We start from the raw sequence: 13,743 nt of genomic DNA, 5'->3' as shown, positions 1-13,743 counted from the left end.
TATTGGTTCTTTCCTCCTCATCTGCATACACTTTCCTTGAGGTTTACAATGACCATTATGAATTTCAGGCTCTGAGGGAATGTTCTTTTTTTTTTTAATTTATTTATTTATTTATTTATTGAATCACCGTGGGAAAGGTTACAAAGCTTTCAGGTTTAGGTCTCAGTCATGCAAATATCAAACACATTTCCGTTTACCAATACTTTTTTTTTACCATGAAGAACCCCAATAAAACCCCATCCCCTACCCCTCCCAGTCCCTGTGGGGCAGATGAATTCTAGTTAACACTCTATCTGCTTTGATTAGATTCATTGTTTCAATAAAAGATTCACCACTATTATTTAGAGTTTACCCCCCCCCCCAAATCAGACATGCTGAAAAAGCATTGTGATGTGATTTGCTTTCTACAGCTGGGTTCAAGAATTAAATGTTGGTTTTGGATTTCTGCTATTTTACTTATTGACCCTGGAAGTATTTATACTGAAAGTCAGATAGTTAAGAAATTGATTTCTGTGCTCTGGAGTCGTGGCCGTGCTGGAGAGCCGCTTGTGGGGGGCAACTGGTGGCCTCGGTAGGGCGTGAAGGGCGGACCGAAACGCCCCCCTTCTCATGAGGTTTTAGTCGCCCCCACTCCCCCGGCTCATACCTGCTGTCCACAAGGCTCCCATGCGGCCGCCATCTTTCTTTCCAGAGTGGAGAAGGCGACTGGGGCAACACCCTTTCCCCTCCGGACAGACATGATGGCCTGGATTAACGCATAGTCCGTTCACTTTTCTGCTCCAAGCTGCCGGGTTCTGCATTAAGTCCCTGTGCTTCTGGGGCTGTGGCCGTGCTGGAGAGCCGCTCGCGGGGGGCAACTGGTGACCTCGGTAGGGCGTGAAGGACGGACCGGAACGCCCCCCTTCCCATGAGGTTTTAGTCGCCCCCACACCCCCGGCTCATACCTGCTGTCCACAAGGCTCCCATGCGGCCGCCATCCTTCTTTCCAGAGAAGAGAGGGCGAATGGGGCAACACCCTTTCCCCTCTGGCAGACTTGATGGCCTGGATTAACGCATAGTCCTTTCACTTTTCTGCTCCAAACTGCTGGGTTCTGCATTAAGTCCTTGTGCTTCTGGGGCTGTGGCCGTGCTGGAGAGCCGCTCATGGGGGGCAACTGGTGACCTCGGTAGGGCGTGAAGGACGGACCGGAACGCCCCCCTTCCCATGAGGTTTTAGTCGCCCCCACACCCCCGGCTCATACCTGCTGTCCACAAGGCTGAGGGAATGTTCTTACATTGCTGACATTTTTCCCGCTTATAGTCCCCATTCTTCAACATTCTCTCTAGGAATTTCAGCTTCCTTGGTGACTCTAGTCAACCAGCTCCACCCCCAACTCCTCAACTCAAACTGACCACTGTGCTTGATCTGAGTATTTTTCTATTTTGCAATCTGGGATGCTCAGAGATTCATTTTTAACTGTTTCCATTCTCTGAGGAAGTACTGTCCTATGTTCCCAGAATTCAGTGCTCCAAAACCCTAATTTTATATTGTTTTCTTACTGTTTTAATGTTTCTATGGTCAGGAAGGTCCTGATCAAATTTCTCTATTCAAATTTTATTGGTTATTCCATCTTGATCAAATCTTGATTACATCTTGAGAAGAAGTCTTGATGTCTTCCTTTACAAACACATTTTTTTCTTTCTTTCAAAAGAGTGTGGAAAGTAACATTGATACTCTAAGAATATTGCATATTTTATATTTCAAATAAGACAAGCAGTAAATAGGTCACACGTGACTTTCTTCCCTGGGGATAACAAAAAAATGCATATCTTACTTTTCTATAACTTCTGTCATTGAATTCTATCTGTTTCAGACACTTTTCCTGGAGATAAGGCTTAGCTGTAGCCATCAATAATCATCTGTGTCCAATAGTAGACATTGGCATTAATCAGAACTGGATTAGAATCCTGGCTAAACTACCAAATCACAGTCACATTCCTTTTGCTCTTATTATCTGCCCAGGTACTGTGTTAAGGGTTTTATATAAACAGCTTCACTGGCTTTTCATCTAACACAGCAGATGGTATTATTGTTGTACCTGATATGACTAGTATCAGATTTTTGTGGTCAATGATGAAAATGTTTTCAATGTTATAACTTCCTATTTACTATAAACTTCAGAACATCTCCGTTAGATGACTCTAATGAAATCAGTTACCCTAGGCATGCTCCCAAACAACTGGAGCAAATGGTAGCAATCACTACCCAGGAGAAGCAATATCATAGGAAGTTCAGAATCTATATGTGAGGTCGAACAGAGATGGGGTGGGGCAGAGGGTAACACAAGTAGCCAGAGGACCAGATAGTGGCCACTAGCAGAAAAAGCACAGAGAATCTCAAGAAGTATATAAAAATGGTCAAGTGGCTCTGAAGACTGAGAAGTCTAAATGGATCACTGATTTTTCCTGCTGTAATCCTAACCTATGCCTCAATTTGTTCCCATGGTTTGTTTTACTGTGGAAGATGCTTATCTAAGTACACATATGTTATTCTGAAAAGTAGCATCAAAGAATTTAGCAACTGAGATTTAAGGGCTCCTGTATATTTTCACACCAATACATGATTAGCATTCTCACTACATAACTGAAAACCACTAAGTCCACAGCACTGTCACCTTCTTACTTCCTTATACTATTATTCCTTCTCAGAATCAGCAAGTTTTGGGGTGAGGCAGGATTTGATCTCTGCTTTTTCAATGCTTAAAAAATTTTTTTTTGTTTGTATTTTAGAAGTGTTTTATTGTTATACTTGGCTTCCATAGCAATAAAGTCAAAAATTGTATTATTTGTACTATGTCATATCCTAAATGCTCTCTGTATATAACTCGTTTAATATTTACAAAAATACACTGTAAATCCATTGGCAATAGATAATAGCATATTCCCCTTTGGTGACCAGAAAAATCCCACAACTGGTTTAGTAGAGCTGGGATTCAAACATTTTGACTGTAACGCTGGTACTTAGAACCACTATCTTGAAATGCTCCTTCATGAAGACAAACTTCTTTGCTAAATCAGACTATACGGTTTCCACTTAATATGATCCATCAAATTTTTCACCAATGAATTTATGTCACCCTTAATTGGACTAGCTGGTACTAAATATTTAGTCCGTGAACTTGGGTATTCAAATAGCAGGAAGTACAACTTCTGAAAATTTTCTATTCTGTGTCATTTCTGACTGATCATTCTGTTTTCTTCCTATTTCCTTCCTGGTGCAGTGCCCCAGAGCCTGGATCATCACCACCAGGAGTAATTCCTGAGTGTAGAGGCAGGAGTAACCCCTGAGCATCACTAGGTGTGACCCAAAAAAGCAAAAAAAAAAAAATCCCCTGTAGATTATGTAAATATTGATAATTTTTATAGAAATGACCACAAATAATAACATATAAGCTGTCACTGCGCTTTGTATAATATAAATATTTGAGGAGAGCAGATTAATTATTATAAGAAAATAATATTGAAGTCCCTGGATTTAGCTTATTTATTTTTATTTACTATGGTATCCTCAAGGAAACTGTTACAGGTAGAGGTAGGGTCTGGTGGCTAAATCCAAGAGCTTGTATGGCAACTTTTTCTATCAGATTCCTTATCTTAAGAAAGAAATAATCTCCATTTTATCTTAGAAGAAGGTATGAAACAAAATATACAAAAACAGTTAAAAATTATCATCTTAAACACGTACTTATATATAGTATATTGGTTGAGAGATGATGCATTAAAATCTGTTCTAATATCTTGCAGTATTTTGGTTTGCTTTGTTTTGGGGTCACATCTGGTAGGACACTGGGTTTATTCTTGGCTCTGTGTTCAGGAATTCTTCCTGACAGAGCTCTGTGGACTATAAGCGAGTCTGGAGGTGGGAGGTGAGGGATGGGGGTGGGTTGTCAGATCAGCTTCTGCAGGATGCAAGGCAAGCAACATAACCCCTTTCCAGCTCCTGTTTTTTTTGCACTTTATGACATTTTTGCTTTATTTTATTTTTATTTCATTCATAATAAAGCTATAATTTTTATTTTATTTTTAACACAACACTTGAAGATGTGTTCTAAATCAATGTTTTACTAATATAAAATACTGTTTTTAGAGTCCTTGCCATCTCTTGGCAGTAATTTTGAATTAGTCTTGGTCTGTATGCTACTGTTTAACATTTAGTATACTTCATTGCTCTTCCCAGCCCTGTCAAACGAATCTAAGACTCTCACAGTGATATGTCTCCCAGACATAGCTTCCTATTCTAGATCCTTCTTTTTCCTTTACTATCAAACTACATTTGAATCCAGTTCACAGAAGTACTTTTATAATGTTATTTGCACTAGAGTGCAAATTATCCTTGAAGGTGGCTACATGTGCCTACCCTTGGGTACAAGTTTTATTTAACAGAGATCTTCTAAACATGCTTAACCTTCATTCCCCACAAATTTACTTCCAAGAAATTTTTGTCACCAAGAAGAAAGAAAAAGGCTAATCTCTCTGAGTTTTATCTATTGTCACTGTCACTGTCACTATCCTCCCGTTGTTCACTGATTTGCTCGAGTGGGCCCAGTAACATTGTAAGACTTGTTGTTACTGTGTTTGGCATATCGAATATGCCACCGGGAGCTTGCCAGGCTTTGCTGTGCGGGCAAGATACTCTCGGTAGCTTGCCGGGCCCTCCGAGTAGGGCGGAGGAACCAAACTTGGGTCAGCCATGTTGGCTGCATGCAAAGCAAATGCCCTATCAAACTGTGCTGTGCTATTGCTCTAGCCCTTGATCTAGTAGTACTCTACTGTACTGTCCTCCCATTGTTCATCGATTTGCTCGAGCGGGCCCAGTAACATCTCCATTGTGAGGCTTCTTGTTACTGTGTTTGGCATATTGAATACTCTCGGTAGCTTGCCAGGCCATCCGAGAGGGGCGGAGGAATTGAACCTGGCTCAACTGGGCTGGCTGCATGCAAGGCAAACGCCCTACCGCTGTGCTATCACTCCAGCCCTAATGTTTACACATTACAGCACATAATGGTGGCGCTTGCAATCGTTGTATGCTTATTTTCTCATTCATAGGATGAAGAATCAAATCAAGTTAGAAATAGGACAATAGTTTCCTTTCCTTGCTTATCCTACTGAGATATAAAGAATGCTTCCAATAGTGTTTGTTTTCTTTTTCCTGGAAGACTTTAAACAGAAGATAATTAGCTAATGTTCTAATCAACTCAAATTTATGCTTCATGAATTCTAAGCTTAGTGTTAATTCTGAATTCTACTTAACTAAATTTATCAAATTACTCGAATTAAAGGAATATTTCCTCTTACTAATGGATAAAAGGTATCCAGTATCTCCTTATTTTTATAGTTGTGCTGGCATGGATGTAGATGGATTTAACATATATTTATTTATTTTGGCTACCCTAAGTGAATCTGCCTCTTTTAATTCATGTGTTCTACTAATGATGATGCAGGTTTTTATTTGATTTGGTAATAAATGTATAAAAGGACGGGAGGAATTTCAGTTGTCATGATTATTCCATTCAATTTCTCATGCTCTCCCAAAGGTTCTGCAGAGTTTAAATATGTGAAATTGTTTTGAAAGATTTTAACTTCCTTTTCCCTTCCCACCCCCTTAGGCAGCTGTGCTGTTTCAAAAGAGTCATTTCCTGGAATTTTATTGTAGTATTTTTACTGGCTTATCTGTAGCACTTTTCTCTTACGTATCTAAGAGGTGATAAAAATGATGCAGAAAAGTCAGTAATAGTATCATAATTTTGTAATGATCTATTTTTGGCTTTTTCACTACCTCTTCAGGGCTATTTGTTAAGTAAGTTTCTAGGTCATGTGTTTAAGTTTGGTATTTTGATTAAAAACCCATTCAGTCTCACATACATTGGGATGTCTGATTCCTCAAAGCAGCTAAGGAGGGATATCAGTTAAGACTAAACTTGGCTTTGATAATAGAAAGTCAACTCTAGAAGTGCAATTGGACAGGGTTATGTTTTATTTTTACCCTTCCTCTAGCACATTAAGAATAGTCAACCCTGCCACCTGGACTGTTTTGTTGTTTAAGGAAGCCATTCGGGGTCTGAGTGTTTTGGAATTCTGCCTCATCATCGCCAGTGTGTGGTTTCTATCCCCGAGGTTGAAAGATAAGAAATCTACCTTGAGTCATTCAAGGGAGGGAAGGTTCTAGGCAAAAGCACATACCTGAGGATATAGTGCTTAATCAAAGAGAAAGTAAGAGCTTTCCTACAAGTTGTATCGAATGTTTTCTTGTGTCTGGCTATCAAGAACTAAGATGCATGGCTAAGAGAGTCTGAAAATATCTTGGATCAATCTTAAGCACATTTAATAAGAATATTTTGGAAAGGACGAAGGGTATATGGGTATTAGGTAGATAACTAGCAATGTCTACCAAGAAGGGACATAGAGAAAAGGAAATTAATAGCGAACAAATACAACAACTCTGATCTAAAGGTCAATCTTGAAGCTACTACTGTGAATACAAAGTGTTTCTTTGAAACACCTGGACTTGAGCTTGTGAAACTTGCAATTATGAATTTGCAGACATGGAAAACTGAAAAAAGTGTCTACAAATCAGTAATGGGTGGTTTTCAGAGACATGTACTCAAAACTTCAGGGGCAGAGAGAACATCAGAAAGAAAACTTGCTAGTTTTTCAATGAGAATTTTGCCAATTGAGTATACCAAATGTTGATGCTCTCTCACATACAAATATCTCCTTGTAAACAAATGTGTGTGAAATGTCAAATCACTAGGAAGAAATCAAAAAGGGGTGTGATGACAAACTTGATGTAATGAAGCCATTGGAACCTGGGGCTTCCATCCTCCTACGTTCTGCAGATAATAGCATCCAGGAATAAAAGACTGGGTCCCTCGTGCCCAAACAAATGCAAGATGCATTGCCTGTATTTGCACATCTGGCTCTTCTGTCCTTGGCTTCATATTTTGATGAACTCTCCCTCCTTACCTTCTAGAGTACCATCAGGGATAAAGCTCAGGGATCTCATGCATTGAAGGCATGTACTGAAGCACAACCCAAATCTCATGCACTGAAGCACAACCCAAATCCTCATAACTACTTGTCTTGATTGTTATATATTTTTAAGTTTAAGTCCCACATTTTAATTGTGGTACTTTTAATGATTAATCATTTACAAAAACATTAACAATAGTTGCATGCATACATCCTTCTAACATCACCCTCCCATACCAGAGTGCTTGCTCACCTCCACATTCATCCCTCACACTCCTCCCATCTACCCTTTTCTCCTTATGTAAGCTCAATTAGTTCCGTAGACCAACTCCCTCGGATTTTTTTTAAACTATTTGTTTATTTCTTAATCTGTATGTTTTCTTTTCTGTTTTTGGTCACACCTGGTGATGCACAGGGGTTACTCCTGGCTCTGCACTCAGAAATTACTACTGGCAGTGCTCGGGGGTCCATATGGGATGCTGGGAATGGAACCTGGGTCAGCCACATGCAAGGCAAATGCCCCACTGGCTGTGCTATCGCTCCAGCCCCTCTTAATCTGTATCTTTTATATCCCAATTATAATAGAGATTATTCTGTATGTTACTCTCCTTTTGACTTCACTCAGCATGATCTATAGTTCCATTCATGCAGCAATACATTGCATTCTTTCATCTTTTCTTACAACTACAAACTTTTCCTAAGTGTATATACACCACAACTTCTTGACCCATTCATTCATAGCTGAACATTTGAGTTGTTAACACATTCTGTACTAAGGGATACAGTGAACATACGTCTACATACATCCTTTTGAATTTAAATGTTTTTGTGTTTTGGGAGCAGATACCAAGAAATGATATAACTGGCTCATATGGGAGTTCGATTTTTTACTTGTTTTGTTTGGGTCACACCTGGCTGTACTCAGGACTTACTCCTGACTCTGTGATCAAGAGTTATTACAGTGGAGAGGATGCAAGGCAAAGAAATGATCGACTTTACTATCTCCCAAGCTCTTATTTTTGCTTTTTCTTGAGAAATCTCCATACTGATTTCCATAGAGGTTGAACTAGATTGACTTACACAAAAATTACTCAAACTGTTATTTCTGTCAGCATTTAAAAAATAACCTTGATGAGAAAAGAAAATCCTTATCTATGTTGGACAAAAGTATATTGGAGGAAGCATTGTTTTTATGGGTTGCTTTGTCCTAAATTTCAGTTTCCAAGAACCTATTGAGGATTGAACTAATTTACCATGTTAATATTTTAACTCTGGTTACCCTGAAATCTTTTTTCTGGTCAATTAGTCAGCTTATGAGATAACATACAAAAGTGTGGACAGGTAACTTGACAAGGGGTTGGGGCATGTTCTGGGCTTAATGGTGGAGAAACATGACCAGGATTAGAATAATGTTGCTTTGCCTATAGCTCTAGGTAAAGGTTAGCTGATAAAAGCTGGGGCCTTTGGTGAAGGAATTTATTTTATTTATTTTTTCTAATTTAAACCCAGGGCTGAGATCTCCAAGCCTGCTCAGATCAGGACTGGGCCTCCTCCACCCAGATCCCCCATCTTCCAGTAGCTAGGCAGTTACACCCATCAACTGTCCCCAGCACTGTGTAATACCATCAAAGGCCAAGATCCTGTAACTCTGTAGCACTGTCCTCCCATTGTTCATCGATTTGCTTGAGCAGGCCCAGTAATGTCTCCATTTTGAGATTTGTTGTTACTGTGTTTGGCATATCGAATACACCACGGATAGCTTGCCAGGCTTTGCTGTGCATGCTAGATACTCTTGGTAGCTTGCCGGGATCTTTGAGAGGGGTGGAGGAATTGAACCCGGCTTTTCCAGGCAGGCCACATGCAAGGCAAAGGCCCTACCTGCTGTATCACTCCAGCCCAAGATCCAGAGACTATAAAACCAATCTCCCAGAAGCGCATGAGTGCATTTGCAGACATGTGACCTCTTATTGTCTAGTTCTCGCTCTCAGAGAACCAGGCAGGCTACTGAGAGTATCCTGTCCGCACAGCAGAGTCTGGCAAGCTCCCCGTGGTGTATTTGATATACCAAAACCCAGTACCAATGATGGGTCTCATTCCCCTGATCCTGAAAGAGCCTCCAATGTGGTACTTGCTAAAATCTCAGGACTAGGACGAATGGAGACATTACTAGTGCCTGCTTGAGGAAGTCAATGAACAACGGGATGACAGTGATACAGTGGTAATTTAAACACTGTGGTTTATAAAGATGTTCGTAATGCAATTGTTCTGGGCATTTATTGAACACCAATCCCACCACCAGTGTGACCTTCCCTCCATTATGATCCCAATATCACCCCCTCCCCGGCCTCTCCCTCTGGGCTCCCAGCCTCAGGCCAGCCCTCTCAGCAGGCACAAAATAACTTATTTTATATTGTTTGTTACCAAAAAAAGGCAAATGGAATTATTAAAAAATAGGTCAGTAAAAGAAAATTTGTGAAAAATGTTATATCTCACAATGATGTTATTAAAGTCATTGAAGACTTACTGAGCTGTTTATTGCTGGTTGAGCTTTCTGTATTGTTTTTGTTTATTGAGCTTAGTGGAATTCTGTGCTACTTTCCCGTCTAATTTGTTGTGTTCTTACTGGGCTGTCAGTATTGTGGACTTTGGAGGTGGCATGTGGCTGTGTATGTGACTGCATGCTCAGGACCTGTGGAACTGGGAAGATTCTTTGACTTGGCAGCTCTTGAGATTAGTCATGAGTATGTGAAGCTGGGACATTTACATGGGGGGGGGGGCTTCAGGTTTTGGGAGTGGCAGCTGGGACTTTCAGCAGTTCGAGGGTGTGGGACTGTGGGGGATGGAGGCTGCCTTCCTCTCCCCCTCACCTCCACCCCCAGCTCCCCAAACTCCGAGAAGGCCCTAGAGTTTTCAGCCTTGTGTGCCTGGTAAAGGTATTTAGACCCAGTCACCCACAGCAGGGAGCAGAGAGATAGCTGAGTTCCTGCTGAAGCCTCTCATCATTCAAGTAAAAACAAATAAGAGCAGAGGAAGCCACACCAGAACCCTGCTTCCTGGGGCACACAACAGTGTGCAAAAGGTGGAGAAGGAAAGGAAATCTGGAGTGGCCAGTAGTGAAAATTCAACACTCCAAGTACCCATTCTTTTCTTAATGATAATATACACATCTCTCCTCTGACCCAATGTACTTTACTTTAAATCTCAGAGGCCAATGATTCTAGAGCTGTTTCAAAAGACTCTCTACATATGGTGCCCTTGTGTAAAAAATGGGCTGTTGTGAAGGGAAGTGAGAGGAAGAGGGCACAAGTTATGCCTATGCCTATTTTATATTCTTGTATATTTTTGTATTTCTTCTTATAGTTATTCCAGTCTGTCAGTTAGCTCTTTTGCAATTTATCAAATTTCCCTTCTTACCTGGGTTCTAGGAAGCTATAGATAATTCTGTCATTCATTTTATTGAGAATGTCATGCGATGACTGGAATGGGAAGGAATGGGAGTGAAGATAGACAGTCGGCAACTACACCACCTCCGCTTCACTGATGACATTGTTCTAATAACACTAAACATTAGGCAAGTGGCACAAATGCTGGCTGACTTCGACCGTGAGTGTGGAAAGGTCAGGCTGCAGATGAATCTCACAAAGACAATGTTCATGAGAAATGAATTAGTTCCTGACGTTCCATTTGCTCTCATCAGAAGGAACATCTCCAAATGCAGCAGTTATATGTACCTAGGTCGAGACCTTAAACATGGCAACGACTTGGTGCCAGAACTACAGGAGGAAGAGAGGGGTGTGGAACGCCTTCAGAGCGTAAAAGAAGTCAAGAGGACGAAGAATCTCTGGCTCCGGGCACATCTTTTCAGCTACACCGTTATTCCTGCACTAACATATGCCTCAGAAACCTGGGCCTTATGAAAACAGGATGAGAACACTGTTTGCGTCTCCCAAAGAGGAATTGAAAGAGCTATGCTTGGAGTATCATGCTTCACTCACGTGAGAGAAGGAATCTGGAGTTCCAACCTCCATCAATGATCAAGGATCAGGGATGCTTCCCCGTTTGCCAAGGCACCGAAAATCTGATGGGCCGGGCACATATGCGTTTTGGAGACAACCACTGTACTAGAGTTGTTACCAACTGGATTCCACAGGATGTCAAAAGAACGCTTGGTCATCCACCTACGAGATGGGTGAACTTCTTCATCAAGACCCTGAATGAACAGTTTGATGCTCTTTGTGTTCCTGGGAAAGCAGACGTCACTGGGCTACACTAGCATGCGACAGAGACGAATGGAAACATTACTGGTACAAGCTCGAGCAAATTGATGAGCAACAGGATGACAAGTGATAAGTGAAGCGATTATATAATTATTTCATTGAATTACTGAGATAAACAGAAAGGTGTTCATTTCACACAATGTTCCATCACCAATCTCTTCATGGGTGTATATTTCATACCACCAATGTGGCCAGTTTCCCTCCTGCCACCCCTTGCCCCAGGCTGCCTCTATGGCAGACACTTTTCTTTTTCCTCTTTCTCTTGATTACACTCTTTCTCTCTTTCCTTTTGGGCATTACATAATTCATTTTAATTAAGAATGTATTTTGTGGGGCTAGAGTGATAGTATAGTCAGTAGGGCATTTACCTTGTACATAGCCAATCCAGGTTTGATCTCTGGCACTCCATATGGTTCCCTGAGCACCATCAGAAGTGATTCCTGAGCAGAGAATCTGGAGTAACTCCTGAGCACTTCTAGGTGTGGCCCAATCCCCCCAAAAGAATATGCTTTGTGATGTATATGTATCTTTATAAATATATCTATACTATCTCAGCTCTTGTTCCATTGTATTCTCTACTATATTCCATTTATTTATTCTTTATATATGTACACATATATACACATTTGTCATGTTGGAACATGAGAAATCCTGGGTCAGGATTTTTCAACCTTGTCAGTAACATTTTGGGTCAGAGGATTATTTGTTGTAACTGAAAAATATGGCATCCTTATTTGCAATAAATGTATGCTTGTCTTGTGCTTTATAGGATGTTTCTTAGGCCCCTACCCAGCAGATACGAGTATCATAACTCCCACAACACCTTCCATAAACACTATCAATATTGGCATGTCCTATAGTGCAAAATTGTCTTCTCCTGAGAACCAGTGCTTTAAGAAAGTGAAGTGGGATATGGCACGGGGTTAGTAAAAGTGTTCTGACACCTTCGCTGGTTTTTATCAATTTTACACTCTCTCCCCACTTTGTTTTACAACAGATTTATTGAAATATACTCTAGAATTTAATACCTGTAATAAATCTTTAAAAAAATTATGTGTTGCAGTCTATAATGCCCGTGCAAAAATAACTTGAATAACAAAGCTGTCAAGGTGCACTTTTCATCTGTCCTTTGCAATCATATGGCAGTGGCTGAGGACTTGATATGTATACTTGTGACTCAGCACCAAGTATAAACATCACAGGTTCAAGATGAATACATTTAAACTTCTCAGGACTGTAGGGATTAATTACACCAGGCTAGAAATCTGTCAGGTTTATGACAGAAGTATAATTTTCAGCATTAGCTCTGAGAAAATGCCATATTCTCAACTTCACTGTATAAAACATACGCAATAGAGTGGGGAAAATTTGGGGCACAACTAATATGGCATTGCAGAAAATCTCACGTCATCTGATTAGGCGCTCTAGACACAAGCTTAAAACAAATGCCTCTTTTATGTATTGTTTTATCTGAACTTTCTTCTGAGTTCTCTTGTGATTCTTCTTACAAATATAATTCCATTGTCTTGTCTAGCAGATGTTTTCTTTAATAAAATCATCCCAAAATTTAGGGTCTTAGAACCAGTCATAAATTGACAGGAAGGTTCTTCTATAGATCAGATCACCCAAGATGACTCTCTCACATGACTCATGTGTGGCTGACTATTGGCTGATTGCTTTGTCAGGGCCATCACTGGAAAGCCCATTTCATGTGTTCCACACTGGACTTTTCATAGGACAGTGAATTTTTCTTGAAAGGACTGTCACAATAGTGAACATCTAAAAAAATAATTGGAAATTATCAGTCTTCTCGCAAATCCAACATAAACAAGAATCACTTGTGCAGTGTTCTCTTAGAATGACAGGTCCACCGAATTTCAAGGAAAATGTACAAGGTAAATAAGCACCTTTTTCAATGGGGAGAGTAGGAAAATTTTTCTGGTTGTTATTTCAATGCAGCCTCTAGCTGGTTTTTTGAAGGCGCATAATTTTTTTATACTTGAATCCTATAATTATGTTTCAGTTATCAAGAAATCTTCTGTGCAAATAGCACTTCTGTAACTAATTTGATTCTTGATCCATTGATTTCTTATGCTCCAGTATTGCCTTGTTTCTTCTCTTCTTTTTTGTTTTATTTTCTTTTCCAGATCTTAGACTTTGTCTACCTCTCAGACTAGAGAATACAGTATTTTCATCTTTCACTTCAGATATTAGATAAGCATTAGGGGACTTCATGCATGTCCTCTATGTTCCAGGAAGTATTTACTCTCATTAATAAATAGATTTGGGCTGGAACAATAGCACAGCGGGTAGGGCATTTGCCTTGCATACAGCCAACATGGCCGGCCCTCTCGGAGAGCCCGGCAAGCTACCAAGAGTATCTCACCCACACGGCAAAGCCTGGCAAGCTCCCCGTGATGTATTCGATATGCCAAAAACAGTAACAAGTTTCACAATG

Source organism: Sorex fumeus, unplaced genomic scaffold (genome assembly GCF_029834395.1).
Source record: "Sorex fumeus unplaced genomic scaffold, SorFum_2.1 ptg000265l, whole genome shotgun sequence".
NCBI lineage: Eukaryota > Metazoa > Chordata > Mammalia > Eulipotyphla > Soricidae > Sorex > Sorex fumeus.
Note: the sequence above shows the minus strand (reverse complement) of the source record.